The following is an 18,910-nucleotide window of genomic DNA, read 5'->3' as shown; positions in this document are numbered from 1 at the left end:
CTATTTATTGAATTTTTATGTATTATTTTTAGCTCTTTATTTTTATATACTAACATTTTAATTGTTTTCATTTTTTTTCAGATATTTCTTAGTTCTCTTTGGGTGTTATTTTTTATTTTTATTTTCCTTGTTTTTGAGTCAAAGGTTTGTTTGTTTCTCCTCACACACATCACTTTCATTAGCATAACATGAGCTCTAGACATGAGTTTCGATCCAAATTAATTAGGGTGATTGCTTTACTCTCGTAAGAATCTATTCTTCGTATGAGTTTTAGCAAACAACCCATGGGATACATACCTTATACCTTCGTAGGAATTTATTCCTCGTATGGGTATAAGGCAGTGAATCCCCTCGAATTGAACTCGGTCCGTTTGAAACCTGTAATGGGTGAGGATTGAGGGTTTGGTAGCCCAAGGGGGCACTGACATCAAGGACAATTCGAGTTCCTTTTTTCCTGTTAGAGCTGAAACCATGCATATAGTGAACCATAGAACGGTCACACTAGGTAGAGTCATACTGAACCTCTGTCCGTCAATAGGTACCCAAAATAGGCGTACACAATGGAGAAACCCTCTAACCTTTTTATTTTATTTTATTTATTTATTTTTGAGTATGTAGAATAGATTTATTTTTTAAAAGCATGTGAAATAGAATTTAGGTGCAGTTAGAATTTAATTAATTTAGGAGGGTAGAGAGCATGTTTGGGTAGGACCCTTTTTGAGGAATATTATTCGGGTAGATAATACATAAATAGAATAGATTTATTTCCTGTTTTACATATCTTTTTACGCTAAATTTATACAATTGTTTTGACTAACTGTTTTGTTTGTTTTGTTTATTTTTTTTTTTCATACTGCATAGACATATCATTAGAAAAGGCGATTGATCTGTGAGTATCGATAAAGTGGAAAGACTTTCACGATGGAAAGGAGTTTCCTAAACAAATAAGTGAATCCAGCAGATGTAAGGAACTGGTCTGAAGCCAAGCAGAAAGAGCAGGGAGATAGTCTATCAGGGAACTACGTGTCGGATCTGTCTGATTATACACCAGCTTCTTTAAAACAGAATGAGCTTCAGGGATTGAAAACCATTTGGGAAAGTTGGAATCTTATTGAGAGGCAAGCTTTTCAGCAGACTTATGGGGATATATTTCATATGATATATGTGAAGGTGGACCCGGTTCTCATACGAAGCATAATACAGTTTTGGAATCCGGCCTATAGTTGTTTCACATTCAACCGAGAGGACATGACTCCAACCCTCGAGGAATACCAATTTCTGTTGAATTTGCCAAGCGTTAAAGTAGACAAAGTTTACTCCCGATCGATAAAAGGGCCTTCTTTTAAGTCAAAGCTTGCAAAGATCTCGGGCACAAGCGACAAATGGGTGAATGATCGCTTGCAACGCAAGGGAGAAAGTGAGGGAGTGCCGTGGTCTCACTTACAAAAGATAGCTGAAGCACACGTAGATGAAAACGTGCGTAGAGATGTATTTGCTTTGGGTATATATGGTTTGGTAATCTTTCCAAAATGTTTGGGATTGATCGAGCTAGCAGTAGTCGATTTGGTTGAGAAGTTAGGAAGAGAGGTGAATCCAGTCCATGCGATTCTTGCTGAAACTTTCCGATCTTTGAATATATGTAGAAGGTTGGGGGGAGGTCGTTTTATGGGCTGTGCTCAATTGCTTACTGTGTGGATCAGAAGCCATTTCTGGAAGGAAGAAAAAGTCAACTATAATCGTTTTTTGAAAGATTATTCTCCTATTGCTGAGTACCTTACGAAGGAGTGGCCTGAAGTATCTCAGAAAGATCAATGGATTGATTTCTTCCGGAATCTACAGAGTCAAAACATAGCATGGCGAACACCGTGGCTGATGCATACACAAATCTTGTTCAAGTGTGGAGATTTGGACTGGATCATATTACTGGGACTGTGGGGAGGAGTGGGATACACTCCTTTGTTGATATTGAGACAGTACGGTGCCCGACAGTTTGTTCCCGTGACTCATGGGTTGACTGGTGCTGAATTTGATTATAAAGAAGGCAATTATAGAAAGAAAATCAAAGATGTGGCTGATTCCTGGAGGATGACTTTTAGGAAAGTAATTGGAGCGGATGTTATCTTGACGCCTGATTATGAAGCCTGGAGAATCAGGAGGGTAAATGATAAGATACCTTTAACATCTGGAGAGGGATCAAGGTCGATAGAAGAACAAATCAAAAATATCCCTTCGAATTTGGAAATCCAAAGAATTGAGTTTGAAATGGAAAAGGCTAAAGATTCCAAGAAAATAGAAGAGATGGAGAGAGAAAACTTCATGTTGACTATCGAGGCTGAATTTCATGCCAGACAGTTTATAATGATGAGAGAACGGAAAGAGGAGGTGGAAGCCGATTTAGAAGACTTAAAAAAAGATTATCAAAGGGTGCAGCAAGTAAGAAAGAAACTTGGATCCAGAGAATCAGCGGCTGCAAGACGGCGAATCAAAAGTCTGGAAATTGAGAACAAGTGTCAGATCAAGAAGATAGAAGCTGGAAAAGCAAAAGTATGCGAGCTAGAGGCCGATAAAAAGGAGTTGATCAAGCAGTATAAAGCTGAGGCTCGTAGAGCTCAAAACTCCATGAAGAAAAAGAAGTCAGCCTGAAAGAATTAGAAGAAGAAGAATCAAGTCCAGGGGTTAAAAACTGAGATGAACAGTATAATTGAGGACTTTGAGGACAAAGATCGAAGAATTTTAGAGCTCGAAGAAGAAAGAAAGCAAAAGAAAGAAGAGATGTGGTCTGAGAGACAGGGATGGAATCGATTCCTCGATAGAAAGCAGGCAGAGATTGGATCGTGGATGCAGAGATTCTCGACAAAAAGTCAGCAGGTAGATGAGCTCACGGGAGAAATGGGAGAATTACAGATGAGATTCGAACATGAGATGAACCAATCTCGAGCTATGAATGATGAGCTCAAAAGTCATGTATCGAACCTTGAGCAATCCCTTCTGCAAGTGCAAGTTCCTCCCGTTTCAGTGGACCTAAGAGTTGCTCTCGAAGAAAACAAATCTTTCCAGAAGGAAATCAGAGAATTAAAGGGTGAACTCCAGAAATGTCGAATTCATATTACCAATCTAGAAAAAGAGATCAAACGCATCAATAAGGGATGGGAAAATACATATGAGCATTATCGATCCTTAGTAGAAGAGCGCGAGCGCATGATGGGGGAAGCTATTGCTCAAATGGGTGAAGTGGCTCGGTACATGAACGAATTAGCCAATAGAGCGGAGATCATCCAACTGCGCACAAATCCGGTTTCTGAATATACAAGGGAGATCATCGCCATTATGAATGAAATTGTAGAGCTAAGTCTGAGGGCTAGGCCTTATATGTAATAGAACTCCTTTGTAATGAGTGAAACTTTTTATCCAATGAAAGTATTTCCGAATGGTTACTGCTTGGGTCAACGCCTTTTATTTGCATTTCATACTTGCATCATTCATTATGCATAAGTAAATTCATCATTTATAATGCATCACCAATAAAATGTATCATTTATAGCATATTACCAATAATATGCATTCGAATTTAAAAGAACAATAAAATTAATTTCCGAAGGGTTATGTGACAGACGATTCTGGCAAGTAAGAACTCCAATCCTTATCATACGCGAAGTAGAGCCATGGAGGCCAAGCTTGATCAATTAAAGAAAGAAATGCAAGAAGATTTACTAAGAATACAACAAGAATGGCAGGCAAAGATGGATCAGTCACAAAAGTCAATTATAGATCAAATCCTGCAAAGCCAGGCTAATATGATGAATGAGATGATAACCAAGATGTCTGGGATACGTACTGAAACAGTTAAAGAACCAAGCACTGCCCCTGTTGAAGTTTCTAGGCAGGAGTCTACCCCGAGACTAGTTATCTCACCTGAAAAGCTAGTTGAACATCCTGCAGGGTCTTCAGCGGTAAAGGTTCAAATGGCCACGACTAACCCTCAAAACAGTCCTTATGAGTATATTGATGTAGATCCTGAGGAAATGGAGAAACCTAAAACGGAAGTACCAGAGCATTTAAAGGACTGGTGCAAAGGGTTTTTTTTAAAGAAATGGGAAAGCAGGGCTCTCAAGACGGAATGAATGCAGAGGAATTGAGTCTTGTGCCAGACTTAGTATTACCACCAAAGTTCAAAATGCCAGAATTTGAAAAGTATGGGAAAACTTGTCCTGTTGCTCACTTGACCATGTTTTGTCGAAGAATGACAGGGTTTGTGAAGGATGATGGGCTATTAATTCACTGTTTCCAGGCCATCTTGACGGGGTCAGTTGTCAGATGGTATAACCAATTAACCCGAGCTAAAATAGGGTCTTGGAAGGATTTGGCCAATGCGTTTAAAGAACAATATCAACACGTTACCGATATGATGCCTGATCGTGTTACTCTCCAAAATATGGAGATGAAGCATAATGAGACCTTCCGACAATACGCTCAGCGCTGGAGGGATATTGCTGCTCAAGTGCACCCACCGCTTATTGAGAGGGAGTTTATAACCATGTTTATAGATACGTTAAAATCTCCTTATATTGATCATATGTTAGGAGTGGCAACTAAGAGCTTCTCTGATATCGTGATGTGCGGAGAGATGATCGAGAGAGCATTAAAGAAGGGGCAGATTGTCGGTAGCCAAACTCCTGCAAAGAAGCCCTATGTGAAAAGGAAAGAAGGAGAGGTGAATAATGTAAATTTCTCTGTGAGTAAGCCGAAGATGGGAAATTCTTCTTCATCTCAAGGAGAGACTAAGCGCGAGCATAACAATGAAAGGATGACGTTCACTCCCATACCAATGACTTACAGTGAGCTCTTCCATGGATTAGTCCAAGCTCACGTAGTATCACCAAATTCATTGATCCAATTAAACCACCTTATCCAAAATGGTTCAACGAAAATGAGACATGCGAATATCATGCAAATCTCAGAGGACATAACATTGAAAAGTGTCTCGCTTTTAAAAGAGTGGTTGAAGATCTGATCAAGAGAAAGGTGGTGTCCTTTAATGATTCTGAAGCACCCTGTGTTGCTGCAAACCCGCTTCCAAATCATCAGAATCAGGAGTGAACGCTATTGAGAAAAATCAGAAAATTAAAAGGAGAATTGAAGAAATAAGACACCACTGAAGTGGGTATATGCTCAAATAAAGGAGAGAGGGTTGCTGAGCCCTAGAAATGAATGCTCAACGGAAAAGACAGGAACTTTTGTGAATACCATGGTGAAAATGGTCATCAGATTCAGGACTGTCAAGAATTCAGGCAAATAGTCCAAGAATTAATGAACAAGCAGAGTTGCAGTTCTATGAAGAAAGATGAGTGAGAATGAAAGATATATTTGCGCTTCTGAAGAAATTCAAGGGAAGCTGAAAAGAATTTAAAAAAGCCTGTCCTGGTCATATCGAAACCAAATTACGAGGCCAGCAGTGGAAGTATAACATCTAGAGTAGTGATCAAAACCCCTGCGCCTTTTGCCTACAAGAGTAACAAGAGTGTTCCCTGGGACTATACATGCCAAATTAATACTCCTGAGAGTAAGGAGGAAGAGGAGTTGGAAGAAATGCTATGCTCCTGGAAAGGCTGATAAAGCAAGAGATGGTTATTAAAGATCCTGATGATAAATTGAATGAGCCTGTTAAGATTGAGGAGGCTCAGGAATTTTTAAAGTTTCTGAAACACGCGAGTATAATATTGTGGAACAGCTTCATAAGACCCCAGCGCGGATTTCAATGTTATCTCTACTGTTGCATTCGGAAGTACATCGAAATACTCTGATCAAAGTGCTGAATGAAACTTTGTAGGGAAGGATATACCAGTGGAACGGGTGGACAGGATAGTAAATCATATTAATGCAGATAATTTATTTATTTTTATGATGACGAAATACCTGAGGAAGGAAAAGGCAGGGGCAAGGCTTTACACATTACGGCTCATTGCAAAGGAGTCATCGTCTCAGGGGTGTTAATTGACAACGGATCGGCCTTGAATGTTATGCCATTCGCCACTCTAAATAGACTTCCTGTGGATGTATCACAATGAGGGTTTGTGGCAATGCTGTAAGGCATTTGATGGGACAGAACGCAAGATAATGGGGAAGATGATTATCCCTCTCAGAATTGGCCCTACAACATTTGAAGTAGATTTTGTTGTCATGGATATTCATCCGAGTTATAGTTGCTTGCTAGGGAGACCCTGGATCACATGGCTGGGGCAGTCCTTCATCCTTCACCAAAGCTCCGATTCATTGTTGATGGGACTCTGGTGACATCAAAGCGGAAGAAGACCATTGCCTCTATCACTACAGATGCACCATATGTAGGGGTAGATGAAAATGCACTAGAGTCCTCCTTCCAGTCCTTGGAATTTGTTAATGCTACTTTTATTTCTGAAGGCAAAGAATTCCCATTCCTCATCTTTCAAAAATACAAGATGCATTAAGGAGACCTTAGCTAGAGGAGCAAAGGTAGGGAAAGGCTTGGGAAAGAAACTGCAAGGAATCACTGAAGGGTCGGCTCCAGTTCCTAAAAGAAATTATTTTGGTCTCGGATAAAAACCAACGTACCTGATAAAGTCAAGGATGCACAAAAGCTTAAGGAAGGAGAAGGCAAGAGTAAGGGAGAAGATCTTGTTTGGGGACCCATGTCATTCCACCACTCTCCAAATCTTTTGTGTCTGGAGGATTTGTGATTGCACGCTGAAACAGTCAGGAGATATGAAGATACAGAATTTTTTGAAGATTTATTGAGCCTAGCAACGTTATCACATAAGTCTACTGGAGAGTGTTCATTGGCATCAATCCGTCCGTGTCCTCCTGTGAACAATTACTGTTGAAGAACTCCCTGTGTCTATAAGCACTTTTCAAAGTAATGCATAATAACAAATCTGTCTCCTTTGACCCAAATATAATAGGCTTTGTAAAGGACAATTGTTATTTGTCATTGCTTTAATGAAACAGTGTTCTTCTTTCATTCTAATTTAGCAAGTATTTTATTCATCTCTTGAGTATTCTTTATTCTTATTGATAATTATTCTTGATAATATTATAAAATTTTTGTCCACAGCCAAATATACTCCTTTTGATTCGCAGGTCTTCATATCAACTGTTCGAGTAATGATACTTTTGAACCACAAATTGATTTTGAAAATGACATGTGTCTCGAGAATCTGAAGGTTTAAAGATGAGAGGAATGTGAGTTAAACTCTGAGCTTGTTAGAATGATGGAGCAAGAAGATAGACAATATGCCCCACAAGCCTTCTTCGGGAATATATGGATGTGTTTGCTTGGTCTTATCAAGATATGCCGGGGTTGGAGACTGACATCGTGATGCAAAAGCTACCAATAAAGCCGGAATGCAAACCTGTTCAACAAAAACTTCGAAGAATGAGACCAGATATGATATTAAAAATCAAGGAAGAAGTGAGAAACAATTCGATGCTGGATTTTTACAAGTGGCCAAGTACCCTGAATGGGTAGCAAACATAGTGCCAGTTCCAAAGAAAGATGGAAAAAGTTCGGATGTGTGTTGACTACCGGGATCTCAATCGAGCGAGCCCCCAAAGATAATTTTCCACTCCACATATCGATACTTTGGTTGACAATACGGCTGTCATGCTCTTTTTCTCTTTCATGGATGGTTTCTCAGGTTACATCAATTAAGATGGACCCAGAAGACATGGAAAAGACAACTTTGTGACAATGTGGGGTACTTTTGTTACAAGGTGATGCCCTTTGGACTTAAGAACGCCGGGGCAACATATCAAGAGCCATGGTTACGTTGTTCCACGATATGATGCACAGGGATATAGAAGTGTACGTGGATGATATGATTGCCAAATCAAAACTGGAGAAGAACATGTAAAAGTCTTAAGGAAGCTGTTTTTTAAGATTAAAGAAACAGCTCAAGCTTAACCCGGCCAAGTGCACATTCGGAGCTACTTCAGGGAAGTTATTGGGATTTGTAGTCAGTGAAATGGGATAGAAATAGATCCTGGTAAGTCAAAGCAATTTGGAATTACCTCCCCCTAGAACGCAAAAAGAAGTACGAGGTTTTCTGGGGAGGTTAAATTATATTGCCAGATTCTCTCGTTGACTGAAAAATGTGATCCAATATTCCGATTACTGAGAAAGCGAAACCCAGGAGAATGGGATGACAGTTGCCAAGAATGCTTCGATAGAATTAAGGGTTACTTAATTAATGCTCCTGTCTTGATGCCACCAATCCCAAACAAACCATTGATTTTATATTTGACTGTCTTTGAGAAGTCATGGGATGTGTGTTGGCCCAACATGACGAAACTGGAAGAAGAGAGCGAGCTATTTACTATCTCAGTAAGAAATTCACTGACTGTGAGACTCGATATTCCTCTATCGAAAAGTTGTGTTGTGCTTTAGTATAGACTACTAAGAGGCTGAGAAGTATTTGTTGTATCATACTACCTGGTTGATATCAAGACTGGATCCGCTAAAGTACCTGATGGAATCAACGGCTCTAACTGGAAGGATGGCGAGATGGCAAATGTTGTTGTCCGAATTTTGATATAGTCTACATGAACCAGAAATCAGTTAAAGGGAGTGCTATTGCAGATTTCCTGGCAAGCAGAGCATTAGAAGACTGAGCCAGTAAAATTTGATTTTTCGAATGAGGACTTGATGAGTATATTTGTTACTGAAGAGATACTCCAAAAATGAAGCATGGAAATGAACTTCGATGGCGCTTCTAATGCTGTGGGACATGGAATTGGGGCAATACTAGTTTCACCTGAGGGAGATCATTATCCTTGTACTAGTAGGCTCGCCTTTGAATGCACTAACAATATGGCAGAGTATGAAGCATGTATCTTGGGTATTCAAGCTGCATTTAGCGCAAAGTTAAAAGCCTAGAAGTATTCGGCGATTCTGCTCTGGTTATTTATCAGCTTCGCGGGAATGGATGACTCGAGACTCCAAGTTGATAGAATACAGAACTTAGTGATGGAGTTGATCAAAGAGTTTGAAGAAATTTCTTTTACTTATCTTCCTCGTGAAGAAAATCAAATGGCAGATGCCTTGGCTACGTTGCAGCTATGTTTTAAGGCCGATGATCAATCTCGAATGATGCCTATTCGGATGAGTATAAGAGAAATGCCAGCTCATTGTTGCACATAGAGGAAGAAGAGGATGATAATCTCCCATGGTATTATGATATTCTCCAGTATGTGAAGTATCGGGCTTACCCAGCGGAGGCAACTGAGAATGATAAACGGACCTTAAGAAGATTAGCAATGGGGTATGTCCTTGATGGAGATATATTGTATAAAAAAAGCAAGGATCAAGTGCTTTGAGATGTGTGGATAGAATTGAGGCCAAGAAAATACTTGAGGAAGTCCATGAAGGAGTTTGTGGAACACGCTAATGGATTCACAATGGTTAGAAAAATCATGAGGTTTGGGTACTATTGGTCCACTATGGAAGGAGATTGTATCAGATTTGCTCGAAGATGTCATAAATGCCAGATTCATGATAACCAAATACATGTTCCTCCTTCACCACTCCATGTAATGAACGCACCTTGGCCGTTTTCAATGTGGGGCATCGATGTCATTGGGGCAATTTCACCGAAGGCCTCAAATGGACATCGTTTATCTTAGTGGCTATAGACTACTTCACCAAATGGGTTGAAGCTGCCTCTTATGCTAATGTTACAAAAAAGGAGCAGTGTATTCTAAAAGAGAAATCATTTGTAGATATGGAACACCTGAAAGGATCATCACAGATAATGCATTGAATTTGAACAACGATTTAATGAAGGAAGTTTGCACAAGTTAAAGATCAAACATCACAATTCGGCTCCTTATCGCCCAAAAATGAATGGGGCAGTAGAGGCAGCGAATAAAAAACAAAGAAGATCACAAAAGCAACTGAAACATATAGGGACTGGCATGAAAAATTACCTTTTGCATTGCTTGCTTATCGCACGTCCGTTGTACATCTACTGGGGCAACACCATTCTCTTTGGTATATGGGATGGAAGCAGTTTTACCTATTGAGGTGGAAATACCTTCTTTGAGAGTATGATGGAGTTGAAACTAGACGAGGATACGAGCATATGACAAGAAAGTCAGACCTCGAGAATTTCGTGAAGGCGATTGGTACTAAAAAAGATCCTACCTATGCAAAAGACTTTCGAGGGAAGTGGATGCCGAACTGGGAAGGTCCCTATGTTGTAAAAAGGCATTCTCAGGAGGAGCTTTGGTGTTAACAAATGGATGGGGAAGATTTGCCTAATCCCGTGAATTCAGATTCGGTCAAACGATATTACACTTAAAAAAAAAAAAAAAAAGAAGAAGAAGAAAAGGAGGGTTCAAGATGAAAACCCAAAATGGGCATCTTGAACCAAAGGAGGATTCGAGTTGAAAATCCGTAATGGACGGCTCGAATAATCAGAAATTGAAATGGTGGATTCCCTCGGAAGCCTAACAGTTTAGGGAAAGACTCTCATGCTCACACATCTTTTGTACGATCTGAATCTTCGAACACATATCAACTTTCGAGAAAGATTTGGGGTGAAGAAATAGAAGGACTCAGCATTTGATATTCACTATATTTGTCCATTGTTTTTCCTTTGTATATACTTGTTTTCTTGTCCCAAAAGATTGTACTTTCTCATTACCTATCTTCAGTGAAATTTTTGAATTTGATTCAATGTCCTCGCATATATTCACCAAATTACGAATCAATAACATCGGTTATTATGCCTTACTCGGAAAAGTGTCAGAGTATGGGATTTTGAAACAGGTGTTCGCCAGAGAACACATACGAAGGCACGCTCCCATCACATTAACAAATCATTGAAAAAAAAAGGGTTTCAATCAAAGAAATCAGTTTCAACATAATCATACTGTTCCCAAGCAAAGAAGTCCCAATTTAAAGGCATGCAACAAGGAGGCCATTCGGAATGAATTTTCTCTAAAAAATCAATCAATGACCAAAGAATCAAAGAGGCAAGATAAACTCTCTCGGGGTAGATCGGGGGGGACCAAGTCAAAGACTATTAATGAGAGGTCAAGAAAGTAACCAGGCATGGATAAACGCATAAATATCGCATGTTTCGATCAAAGAGTATGAGAGGAGTCTCAATGCCAGGAACGAACTGCATAACCCTTTAAACATGCATTTAGATCATTCTAGAGCATATGATAACATGAAATCATGGCATGTGACCATTTTACAGGATCTTCAAGACGTATTGAAGCAATGAATCAGTCAACATCAACTGACCAGACTTCCTCATCACGTAGGAGCCGTGTCAACATTAGGATAACCAGCCGTCCTCATCACGTAGGAACCGAGTTATCACCCTTCCTAAAGGTGGCCAAAGTTTTCATCATGTATGAACCGTGTCATCCCAGACCAAATCTCTTCATCACGTATGAGCCGTGTCAACCATAGATAACCAGCCGTCCTCATCACGTAGGAACCGTGTTATCACCTTTAGATGGCCAAGAACTCTTCATCACGTAAGAGCCGTGTCAACCTAATAACCAGTCGTCCTCATCACGTAGGAACCGTGTTATCATCCCTAAAGATGGCCAAGAATTCTTCATCATGTAGGAGCAGTGTCATCCCCTGACCAGATCTCCTCATCACGTAGGAGCCGTGTCACCCTTAGACGACCAGACCTCTTCATTGCGTATGAGCAGTGTCGTCCCCACCAACAAAACTATCCATTTTTTTAAAACCAAAGAGAGGAGAACCAGACAAAAACGTGTTTTCTTGTCGTCTTTGCCCTATTCTTAACACAAGAATGTGCAAAGAGGCAGCTGTAGACACCCGTTTTTGTCTGGGTTTTTTTTTTATATTATTATTTCGTTATTATTATTATTACTATTATTATTATTAATTTACAAATATTACACTTTTGCAGGCTTAGAAGCCCAATTCAGATTACAAAGGCCCAATCCCGGAGCCCAACAACCCAGACTGAACCAACCTATCAGATTAGGGTTTCAAACCCTAAATCAGATTAGGGTTTCAAACCCTAAATCGGATTAGGGTTTCAAACCCTAAATCGGATTAGGGTTTCAAACCCTAAATCAGATTAGGGTTTCAAACCCTAAATCGGATTAGGGTTTCAAACCCTAAATCGGATTAGGGTTTCAAACCCTAAATCGGATTAGGGTTTCAAACCCTAAATCAGATTAGGGTTTCAAACCCTAGAACAAATTAGGGTTGTAACCCTAAACCCCTAATGGCAGCCGCCGACTTCAACTCCTCAGCTGATCAGCCGTGAGCCAACCACCGAGCCACCAAGCCAGGATGTCCCGTCGCCGCCGACTGTTCTCCTGCATGAACAGTGACCGGTTCCTGTAAAAACAGTAACCAAGTCAAATAACAGTAGCCTAAATCCGAGAATCCATTTAAAAACAGATTAAATCCCGAAAAATCGGGATGTAATCATGCAAAGTCAGTGAGACCCATCTCCTATTTTTTCTAGATATCATCATCTCACCAGATACTCAAGATAAAGGGAGGGAAACGAAAGAATAAAAAAAAAGGATTGAAAACAGAAAAAAAAGAGAGAAGAAAGAAAAGTTTTACCTTCTCTAACCACCACCGTGAATCTCGCTGTGACCTTCTCCGATCCCAGCTAGCCCCATATCTGAAGGTAAAGCCTTTGTTTTTCTGGTTTTGGGGGGGGTTGGTTTCGGTTGGTATAAGTTGTGGGTTTGGGTCCTAGAGGTTGGGTTTCAAAGGAGAGGTCGTTCGTGGGGGATGGTTGATCGGTTTAGGTTTAGTGGCCACTGATTAGCGGTTACAGGAGGCTTGGTCGCCTCCCATGGCGGTGAGCCGAGGGAGGGTTCTCTCCCACGGGTTGGGTCTGCGGCTGAGGAAATGAGGGGGAGAGCAAATGATTTTAGGGTTTCAGAATAACCCTTAAAAGGGTTATATTTCAGACGTCGAGCGACGTCGTTTTGAAGCATGAGGGAGGCCGAGTGATGAGATTAAGGGCTAATAGTCATTTTGGTCCTCTTACCTCTGTAATCTTGCACGCGTGTTCTTAGCATTTAGGGGTAAACAACAGTTTAGGTCCCTCAAGCTTTTGTAAGGGTTGTGATCTGGTCACTAAATGAATTCCATGCCATCTTTAGGTCCCTCAAGCTTTTGTAAGGGTTGTGATTGGTCACTAAATGAATTCCATGCCATCTTATTCGAGCCTATAGTTTTATTTTGTTTTATTTGAATAAAAAAACTTAACGAGTTAAGTTTAGGTACTAAATAGGCCAAAAATGATAGTTTATGTACTAAAAACATTAATTTTTTAAAGGTGAGTACTAAAACATTAGATATGCTTTGAAACAAATTAAAAGTTTAGGTATTAAAATGAACCAAAATATAGCTTAGGTACTAAAGGCAGAATTTACCTAAAGTTTATCATATCTAAAATGATACAATCAAATATGGTGATTAACAAAATATTTAACTGTCACGTCACCTAATTTGTTAATTGTTAACAATAGTTAACTCGTAGTGACCACATCTTAATTAAATAAAAGTAACAATATTTTATATTTTTTGAAATCAGTGAGGAAAAATGCACAAAATACAAACATAAGTGATCAATCATGTAGTTAATCCAAAATTAAATATTTGTTTTTAGTTAGAAAGGCCAATAAACGAATGATTATAAAAAAACATTATCTTCAACTAGAAAACGTTTTTCAGACCATAAAAGAAACAACTTTGTGTTTTTGTTAAGACGGCTGGTGAGTGACATAAACATCGTTTGGCATTTCTCGCTCTATTCTCATGTACTAAAATGTATATTCTCGATTATGTTACCACACTGGCAATCATTTTATTAAAGATTATCTTATTTTATAAAGATCAACATGTGTTATTATCTGATGAATGATTAAATGTATGAATTAAATTAAATTATGATTAGATGATAAATATATAAATAATAAAGGCCGATTAACAGTAGGTGGTTTGATTGATGTCACTTAAATAGTTAATAGATTGATTGATAAAACTTAATAGAGTAATGGTCAATTAAAACCTCCCCATGATTAAGGGACTATTCAATTATTTTACACTATAAATAGTGACACGTGACTATAAGTCAAAACATGCCTGCCAAGAACTCTAAAGCCTTTATTTACTTCATAATGATTAAGTGTTGAATGATCCAATATGAATAATTCAGAGGCTCTGTATGAATTAGTTCTGAATATAACATGATGTTTGATAATGATTCTGAATTATTCAAAATGTACTTCTGTGCTGAATCATTCAGAATGACTTCTATGCTGAATTATTCAACACTATTTTACTGAACCAGTCAGCACTAAATTATTCAGAGGTGCGAAACAAACGCGCTGAATGTTGAATGATTTAACATTCAGCGCTGAATGTTGAACGATTTAACATTCAGCGGAATGTTGAACGATTTAACATTCAGCGCTGAATGATTCCAAAACAAACAGCCCCTAACTCTATTATAGTAACAAGGGTCAAATTCTCAATTAGGTCCCCGTATTAAATATAAATTGGGAATTGGTCTCCATATTATGATTTCAGGTTAAATAAAATTCTAAATATCACTAGAAACAAACCAAAAATAAGACAAAAAGAAGCAGAACCAAACTGACACAGTTGACAGATGAGTTTATCTTCATGGTCCTATGCTACATGAGTCCCAAAGAGCCAGAGTTGACTGCCTGTAAACACGAAGGGATTTAATTGCGGTTATAATGTTTATCTTGATTGACAACGTAACGACTATATCGTGTATCAAGTATCGCAATCATAAACGATTTAGAATAATATCATTTTACCATTATAAATACAATCGTCCCGATAACGGGCCACTATTTTGGCTACTAATTTCAAAGAGATCACACGAGGGATAGCGGGGGTCAAACGCAAGTGGGTCTTAAACTTTCAAACATTTTGTTTCTCGTGGGTTGAAAGAGATTCTGGTTTTATCTGCTACTTTGAATCTTTCACAGTAGTGTCCATTACAGCTGCTCACATGGAGCTTTAACGGATCTGATCCAATAACAATTACTGGCGGCGCATATATTCTACCAACATAATTTTTGTACGTGGATTAGTTCTATGTTGTGTTGGTGGATAGTGATGGGGCCAAAGCCCTTTCATTTTTAAATTGCTGGTTGGAAAGAAAATGTGCATCAAACTGAAAAGAATGGATGGTCAAGAGTCAATTAACGAGATGGTTTAGGGTTTTTCTCGGCCAACGACCTTTCTTGATGTTCTTTTGCTCCCTTAGTTTGTAGGGTACCTGCCTCCAAAACCTGGATCTTTCACTGAACTTAGCAATGAAACTGATATAGTTAGCTCCCTAGAAGAACAAAGCGTGGAGGTTCGTTCACAAAGAGTGTGAACGAGGTTTTACTGCTCACCCGTCCCAGGCTAATTAATATGAAACAAATTTTGTGTGTTTACTTTTTTTATGTATAACTTATACGTATACCACTGTATAAATAAGTCACTCAAGTGAGTTTTCCTTCAACGTTCTAGTCTCCTTCTTCAAGTCAAAGCAAGAAAATGGCAGGTTTCGTTTCATCATCTATTCTCCTACTCTTCCTATTATTTCCCTTCGTCATGCCCCTCCCTATCAACGAATTCACGATGGATTGTTGACAGTGGAGGACGGCGCGTGAAACTGGCGTGTGTAAACTGGTCGGCTCACTCGGAATTGATGGTTGCTGAAGGGCTCAGCAAGCAGCCCATGGGTACAATAGCCAAACAGATTGTGTCAATGGGGTTCAACTGCGTCAGGTACACTTGGCCGGTCTATTTGGTCACCATGACTCGTTGGCAACGCTCACCGTTAGACAATCATTTCAACGACTCGGCTTCGTTGAGTTCATCGCCGGAATCCAAGCCAACAACCCTTCGATCATCGATGTTCCCCTCATCAAAGCTTTCCAGGTATGACAGATTTTCCATGTCCTTGTTTTCTCCTATTAGCGTTAAATAAATAACTTGTCTCAAACTTTACGACATTGATTTACTTATCAGATGAAGCTATTGGTATTTATATTTCAGACGGTGGTATCAAGCTTAGGAAAAATAATTTGATGGTCATACTTGATAATCATATTAGTAAACCCGGTTGGTGTTGTAATAATTTAGACGACAACGGTTTCTTTGGCGACAAGTACTTCAACCCGGATCAATGGATCACCGGGTTAACTCGGATGGCAACCTTATTCAACGGTGTCACCAATGTGGTCGGCATGAGCTTGAGGAATGAGCTAAGGGGCCCGAAACAGAATGTAAACGACTGGTACAAGTACATGCAGAAAGGAGCCGAAGCGGTGCACACGGCAAACCCGGATGTTCTCGTTATACTTCTGGATTTGATTTCGACAGAGACTTATCATTCATCAAGACTCAACCCGTAAAACTCACGTTTGTGGGAAACTAGTATTCGAGGCACACTGGTATGGATTCTCCGATGGGCCGCGAACATGGGTGACCGGAAACCCAAACGAAGTTTGTGGCAGAGTCGCGACGTACATGTTGAAGACATCTGGGTATTTGGTCGATCAAGGATACCCGCTGTTCATTAGTGAGTTCGGGATCGACCAAACAGGAGCCAATGTCAATGGAAATAGATACTTGAGCTGCTTCATGGGTGTGGCAGCTGAGCTTGACCGGATTGGGCCTTGTGGACACTGCTGGGAGCTATTACGTGAGAGAAGGCGTCGTCGGGCTAAACGAGTATTACGGGTCTGGATTATAATTGGTGTGCACCTAGAAATTCGAGCTTCATACAAAGAATTTCAGCTCTCCAAGCTCCTTTCCAAGGCAAGTCGACGTGTATTAGTTTCTTTTTATTCGAGATCGATGATGTCAACAGAAAATTTGATGCAAATTTTGTTATTCCGCAATGACATATGCAGGTCCAGGTTCGTCGGAAGCCAAACCGCACAAAGTTATCTTTCATCCATTAACGGGACTTTGTATCATAAAAAAATCTTTCGAGCACCAGTTGCGGTTAGGTCCCTGCACCGACTCCTATGCGTGGAGTTACTCCACTGAGAAGACTTTACAAGTAAGTGGAACACATTTCTGTTTACAAGCCGACGAGTCCGAGACATGGGCAAAACTCGACATTCCTGCAACGGCTCAAATTCGAAATGGGAAATGATATCAGATTCTAAGATGCATCTTTCGGCTAAGGTCAGAGATGGCGAATCCATTTGCCTCGATGTAGCGTTAAACAACACCATCGTCACAAACAGTTGCAAATGTACAAGTAAAGACAACACATGCGACCCTTCGAGTCAATGGTTCAAACTTGTGAACAGCACAAGGAGAAGCAAAAGGGTGGATATAAATTAGTTTCAAGTTGATTAAATTCATGCAGAGTAAAATCCATAGCAAAATGTTTAGATGAGTGACAAGTTAATAGCCTTTCCCTGTATTATGTAGAATATAGCAAAAGGTGTCTTCCTGCATGTTTGTATATATATATATATATATATATATATATATATATATTACTCTTGATTTTTGTTTCATGGGTAGTGAATTTGGACATTAGAATTTATTAGAAAAACGTATTTAAAATTATATACGAATTCTAAAGTTCTATATTTAAGAATTCTAAAAAAAATTAATCAAATTAATGAGATGAACAAATTAAAATAAAATAAAATAAAACTCATCTGAAAACGCATCCCTCGTTTCATGTCTATTCATAAAATAGATTTCACAAAATTTTAATGTAATTTTTTCAAATTAAAAAAATAAAAAATAAATGGCGTTACATTGTTAAATGTTTTTTAAACCAGAAAGTAGCCGGCAACGGCGGCCCCTCCAAGTCCAACAAGTGTCGAAACTTTCAAAGTGGTACCACCGGCGGGAACTGGAACAGGAGCAGAACCCTCAGCAGGCGGAGAATTAGGATGGACGGCAGCGCTAGCACCGCCAGGTGCGGGGGCGGGCGAAGAGCTAGCCTTGGAATCAGAAGCATGGGGGGCAGCAGAAACCAAACCCACAAAAGCAACCAAGATCAAAGCAATAACAACGATTTGGCGTGCCATTTTTCTATTAGCAAGAACAACAATGCAGTTATTCTCTAAGATTTTATTTTATTAACACAAGAGAATCACCGCACTATCCAATAAAATAAATGATTTCAAAGGTTTATGTAACAATTAAAATTCTAATTTAAGCTCTGTTATTCAACTGTTACGCGAATATTGCGAAAAACCATGCATGGTTCCTTCTAAAATCCTATCAATTCATTTTTTTGGGTGAAGTATGCAAATGGTCCCCCAACTATAGATTATTATTTTATTAAGTCTCATGATTATTAAAAGTTATAAAATGGTCCTTCAATTATAGTGTTGTTTTGTTGAATCCCTCAACTATTAAAAGTTACACAATAGTCACCTGATTTTCATTATGCTCCGAATTCGTCCTTTTCTATTAAAAAATGTCGGTAGTTTGAGCTGAACGTTAACATGCTGACCGTGATATGATAATTATTTGAAATTATGGGATCATATTTTATAATATCACAGTCAGTAGATTAACGTTCAACTCATAATGTCGTTATTTTTTCTAACGAAAAAGGACGAGTTTGAAACATATGAATAGTCGAGTGATAACTTTTAGTAGTCGAGGACTCAACAAGGCAACGCTTTATTATTCAAAGGACCATTTTATAACTTTAATAATATATGGGTTTAATAAAATAGTACCCTATAATCGGGGGACCATTTTGTACTTTACCCTTTTTTGAGTATTTATAGCATGCTTGCTAATTCTGTAACACCCCGAATTAGGAGTTTCGGGTCTTGACAGAGCCTTGGATTAAACTCATTAGCTTGTAGCAAACTTGACCCAAGTTGAGTGGAAATG

At 39.1% G+C, this 18,910-nt stretch overlaps 1 pseudogene; it reads left to right on the top strand.

The window, feature by feature from the left end:
• The first annotated feature begins 14,698 nt into the window (after positions 1-14,698).
• LOC120145434 lies at positions 14,699-17,383 on the top strand (annotated as a pseudogene).
• Positions 17,384-18,910: the final 1,527 nt, after the last annotated feature.

Source organism: Hibiscus syriacus, unplaced genomic scaffold, assembly GCF_006381635.1.
Source record: "Hibiscus syriacus cultivar Baekdansim isolate YM2019G1 unplaced genomic scaffold, ASM638163v2 tig00110893_pilon, whole genome shotgun sequence".
Lineage (NCBI taxonomy): Eukaryota > Viridiplantae > Streptophyta > Magnoliopsida > Malvales > Malvaceae > Hibiscus > Hibiscus syriacus.
This window is presented reverse-complemented; position numbering and strand designations above follow the sequence as displayed.